The sequence below is a fragment of the Eulemur rufifrons genome, chromosome 10, assembly GCF_041146395.1.
Source record: "Eulemur rufifrons isolate Redbay chromosome 10, OSU_ERuf_1, whole genome shotgun sequence".
In the NCBI taxonomy this organism is placed as follows: domain Eukaryota; kingdom Metazoa; phylum Chordata; class Mammalia; order Primates; family Lemuridae; genus Eulemur; species Eulemur rufifrons.
Genome location: NC_090992.1, coordinates 12,568,134 through 12,574,328, shown reverse-complemented (window position 1 = coordinate 12,574,328; position 6,195 = coordinate 12,568,134).

Genomic DNA, 6,195 nt, shown 5'->3' with positions numbered 1-6,195 from the left:
TGGGAAAGGGCACTACAGGACAACTAACGCAGTCCTAGAGCAGTCAGGGCTGGTCTAAGCTGGCTACTTCAAGGCAAGAAATTGCTGGGCACTTTTCCTGGGGCCAGTAGTTATCTTGGTGCTTGTTTAAGCTGCTTTGTAACAATGTTTCTGAGCACTCCAGGCTAGCACAGTACAGTGTTTCTGTTATGTGGTGGGGAACCTGCATTTTTCCCTCAATAATGTCCTATGAAGCCACATAATGTGCATTTGCTTATGATGATTTAATCATTTCAATGATTAAAATAAATGTGTGAAAAATGCAGATCATATTGTTGTTATTTAACAGATGGGGCAACAAACTCACAAAGATTATGTGTACTCTGTTAGTAACACAGTTAACCATAGGCAGAGCCAGGTCTCCAAAATCCTAGGCTTGCGCTTCTCTTCTAAAATACATTTTTCCCTTACTAAGTTACACCACTTCATTACTAAAATGGATATTCAAAATGAAAATTCTGATTTTAGAATACTGGCACATATATCTTAAGGTTATAACCATGAAATTGTTGAACACATTCCACTATGCCCATATCTACATGTTTCTATCTGTCCACACAACCACTACATACAACTAACTTTAATATTTTTTCCATCATACAAGCCTAGGGATTTCCGATCAGTTAGTACTTTCACCCATATTATCTCCTGTGGTCCTCACATTGTCTCTGTAGAAGATAGAATAAATATCTCTACTTCACACATGATGAGTCCAGATATTAGAGGAATTAAGCAATTTCTCAAAGCAGACAGCTGTGGAGTGATAGAATCTTGACCAAAACTGGATTTTCCAATTGCAGATCTTGTGGTCACAAGTAACTGTTTGAGCTTGTTTCTAAATTCTTTTCCGGTGTGTGTCTTTCATTTGCACTTTCCATTTTCCAATACCAGATAGAACTTTATCATTTTATTAATAGTTTCTGCCATTTTGGAATTTGAACACATGCAGCTCACCCTTATTTTGATGCTTCATCAGCTTTTGAACTCTACATACTAAAATAAAGTGCTCTCCAGAAGCTTTTCTAAATGGGACGAATGGTCTTCCCAAGTCACAGTGAAGCACCTGGTTAGACCAACCATGTTCCAGGTAGATAACAGAAGTGAGAACAATGGCTCACTCACAGGATGTTAGAGCTGCAGAGACTCTAAACAAACATTTGGTCTGTGGTTTTCAAGCTTTTTGTTATTGTTGTTTAATTAAAAAGTAGAACTTCATTTTTTCAAATGTAATTTTAGGAGGCAAATAGCCAAGTGAAACAGAATTTTGAATGGCAGTCACTTAAATAGAAACAAGCCAGAGTTGCAGGGTACCTGCATTTTGACCGCGTACCACAGGGTTCCGTGGAAATCAATTTGAAAACTTCTGATCTAAACCACACTAAAAAAGAAAGTGAGGGCCTGAGAGGGGGAGTATCTTATGCAAGGCCACGCAATGGATCAGGTCCCCTGATTCCGGTATAGGATGCTTTCTGCTGTGCCACACCTTCTCACACACAGCCCTGTGTCCACGTGGATTTTCTGCCTCTGATTACTTCCCCAAAGAAAATGAGGGAGGATGTTCCACCTGGGTACATCGCCTCCTGTACATTTTATATGATCTTCCAGGCCAACACGTTCCCAAAAATCCTTGTGCTAAATCTCATTTTAAGTGGCCTCTCTCCAGTTTCACTCTGTTAATATCTGTCAGTAGTAACCTAACCCAGGAAATCGAGGAATCTTCATTTCCTCTCTGATTTTCACACTCACTAAGTAGGTTTTGATGTGTGTGTGTGTGTGTGTGTGTGCATGTGCGCGTGAGTGCTCACGCACGTGCCTTCCTTTCCAGGAAGAATGTGGGTTTTTTTTTTAATTTTGTTTTATGTTTACTTTCCTTTTAAAGTTCAGAGTCAAAGACTAATGGCCTTTATATCCATCTCCCATGTCTATTCCTTTCCAGGAATTCTTTTAGGAACAACGGAGAAATTAATCCTGTCAACAGCCCTGCATTTTTCTTTCTTTCTTCCTTTCTTTCGCCACCCACTTAGTAACTAGCTAAGGATGTATAAACAGTACGTAGAATTATGTTAAACTCAATATCATCACAATGCATTGCTCAAACCAAAAGTCACTTCAAAGAATTCAGGCCCATCTCTACTTACTCTGTTGCTTAACAGGCCCAAAGTTTTTGTTTCAAACCAAATTGGCTGTGATTCCTAGGGAAGCTGGCCTTTGACTCAAACATACAATGCAAAAGAATGCATTAGCTGTCCCATATATGATCCCGAACATGGCAGGTGTGCATTTTGATCAATAAATTTGGGTATACAAAATTATCTATTCTTTTTTTTTCTTTCTTGTAAATAAAATTACATCTGATTCTGCCTGGATTTGGGGACACTTTGTCTTATTCATTATTGGAGTTTATGAGGATGTGAGGTGCTTTATAAGTGCATAGAAAGTGAAAGCAGTCCCTCTAATCTCTGCACAATCATGGTAGCTTCCTGCATTCTGATGGTCCAAGTCAGCCATTAACAGCTCCCTTCTCTGAGGCTGCTCTCTGGTTCTCCAGCACACATGGAACAGAGTGATTTTAACTGGGACTGAGCACCTGATCTGTGGTTCAGTAGACACTTTTGGAAGTCATAGAGTCAGGAGTCTTCAGCTTCCTCAGAATGCTACCAAGCAGATTTCTTTTGTATTTTGGCAAAAACACTTGAATGAGATCTACCCTTGTAACAAAATTTAAGTACAGTATTAACTATGAGCACAATATTGCAGAATAGATCTCTAGAACTTTTTCATCTTACATGATGGAAACTCTATAACTGTTGAACAGCAACTTTCCATTTCCGCCTCCCCTCAGCCCCTCACAACTAATATTCTACTTTTTTTTTTCCATGAGTTTGGCTACTTTAGATACCTCATATAAATGAAATTGTGCAATATTAGTCCTTCTGTTTCTAGCATATTTCACTTGGCATAATATCGCCAGGTTCATCTATGTTGCAGCATATCATCGGATTTCGTTCTTTTTGCAACTGAATAATATTCCATTGTATGTATTTACCATATTTTCTTTATTCATCTGTATATGAACATTTAAGTTGTTTCCATCTCTTAGCTATTGTGAATAGCGCTGCAGTGAACATGAGAGTGCAGTTATCTCTTCAAAATCCTCATTTCAGTTCTTTTGGATTTGTACCCAGGAGTGGGATTGCTGGATCATATAGTAGTTCTATTTTTAATTTTTTGAGGAAACTCTATAGAGTTTTCTACACTGTTTGCATCATTATACATTCCCACCAAGACTGCACAAAAGCTCCAATTTCTACACATCTTCACCAACACTTATCTTTTTTTTTCCTGAAAATTGACATCCTAACAGGTGTGAAGTTATACCTCCTTGTGGTTTTGATTTGCATTTCCTTTATGATTAGTGATGTGGAGCATCTTCTCAGACACCTGTTGGCCTTTTGCTACATTTTCTTTAGAGAAATGTCTATTCAAGTCTTAGTTCATTTTATAATTGGGTTACTAGTTTTCTTGCCATTGAGTTGTAGGTATTCTTTATATGTTTTAGACATTAATTCCTTATCAGATATATATTTTGAAAATATTTTATACAGTTGTGTAGGCTGCCTTTTCACTCTGTTGACTGTTCCCTTTGCAGAAGGTGTTTAGTTTGATGTAATCCAAATTATTTATTTTTGCTTTTTATTGCTTGTGCTTTTGGTGTCATATCCAAGAAATCATTGCCAAGACCAGTATTATGAAGCTTTTATTCTGTATTTTCTTCTAGGAGTTTTACAGTTTCTGGTCTTATATTTAAGTCTTCAATCCATTCTGAGTTGATTCCTGTGAATGGTATAAGGGTCTAATTTTATTGTTTTGCATATGGACATGAAGTTTTCCCAATACCATTTGTGGAAGGCATACCAAGAAGCACTCTTGGTCAAGTCCCTTTTATTTTTCTTGAAATGTTATTTCTTATCTTTTGGTTATTTTCCAACATATTCAAGCCACTAAGAGTTAATTTCTTGCCCATTATTTATGCTTTTGTCTTGTTTAACTCAATCATCCTCTAAAGCAAAAGTGTATACCTTTTTCTGATAGCTTTGTGATAGAAGTAAGGCAAAAATACAAGGAACGTTAATTTATAGATATTAACTATTGCTTTCATTGTTGATGTGTTATTGTTTCTTGTTTGATACATTGACATAAAAATGACAGTTTGATAATTGCATTTTTTTTCTTAAAATCTTATCTTTTGCTTCTAGGTAAAAGCTAATGCTATGGTTTGAATGTGAATTTTCCCCACCAAAACTCATGTTGACATTTGCTCCCCAGTGTGGCAGGGTTGGGAGGTGGGGCCTAGTAAAAGGTGTTTAGGTCATGAGAACCCAAAAATAATCTATTCATCCCTCATGCATAGATTAATATCCTCCCCTGGGAATCAGTTAGTTCTCACTCTCATGGGACTGGGTTAGTTTTACTAGAAAGTAGAATGTCATAAAAGTGAGTTTAGCTTCCTAGACTCCCTCTTGCTTCCTCTCTCGCCGTGTGATCTCTTTGCACAGGCTCCCCCACTTTTTCACTTCTTTGCTGTGCTTTGACCCAGTACAAGGCCCTCCCCTGAAGCCAGCCAGATGTGGTGCGATGCTCTTGAACTTCACAGCCTGTAAAATCATGAGGTAAATAGACCCTTTTCCTTTATAAATTATGCAGCCTTGGGTATTCTGTATACCAGCAACACAAAATGAACTAAGACATCAAATCTGAGGGTGAGCAGCCCCACCAGAAGTCTTTAAGGACGCTCTCATAGCTGGGGCTCACCCAGCTGCTTCTTCCACAAGCACAGGAATAGCCTGTGGCTGGAAAAGGATGTGGCATTTCCCGATCAGCTCTTCAAGATCTGTTCTGTAAACAATGGCTAGAACATAAGCAAATATCCTTATCAAGAGCTCATTTTTACACACCATAGCAACAGGAGCTCTGGCAACTTTCTTGCTTAAAGCCCTAGGAATTAAAGTGGATCCAGAGATGATAATATAAAAGCTGGTAACTACTCATTTTGTTACGGCCACTTTGAATCACTTTCATGTAAGTCAAGGCATTGGAATTCATGTTTTAATCACTAATCCCATCACCATATGCTGAATAAATCTGCAAGTGTACTTTTTTCTACACATATTCTATATATACAGAATTGAAGCATACCACAAATATGCAGAAGTGGCCATTTCTGCAGATAATAAACAATTTTCTCTAAGATCACTGAATATAAATTCCATTCCTTTTTCCTAAAACCACAATAAGATAGACAATATTATTTACACAAAGAACATGAGACTGGGGTTCATGAGGCTAAAGGATGTGATGTAACGTACATGAGATTATAAGCCATTTACTTGAATTTGTTATTTCTGATTACTCATTAGAGTATGCTCAGAAAATGGCTTTTCCTCTCAGCTTCAGGATCTCCATATAGTAAAGATATTGGGAAAATCATTTCTAAGTCTCTTCTAGCTCTTTCAATCCAAGATTTTATCAACCTGAAATAAATACTTTTCCCTTGTTGAGACCTATGTTAAGTACATATCCTTTCTTTAGCTGAGAAAAATTAATTAGTTAAAAGTTAGTAAAATGTTAACTACCAAAAATATAACTCATAGGATATTTTTCTAGGCTCATGCTGCTTTTTGCATTCTTTTAGTTTCAGCTTGTATATTTCTGAGACTGACCTCATAAATATAGCCTTCCTCATGGAGAGGCAGATACATTTTACAAGTTCATATACCACAAAACTAGCTTATTGTCAACAGTGCCAGCTTTTGCCATGAGTGCCAGCAATTTCTAATTTGTTCCAGGAAAGAGAATGCGAAAATCCCTAAATTTTTAGAAAATCATGTCTCTCCCTTGTCTTTGTAGGCTTTATGTCCTTGACCAGAACTGAATAGTGTCTGTCCTAAATATTATTCCCTTTTAAAATCCTTATCTTAAAGGTCTAAGTTTACCCAACAATTTTTAATGAGCTATTGCTCCATGCCTGGCATTCTACTAGGCACAATGTTCTTGTATAAACAATGACATTAAAATGTCTTTTTTTTCTTAAAGAAGGCACAGTCTAGTGAGAGAGGCAGACTTGTAAATAAGCAATTACTGAACAGTGACAGTGGT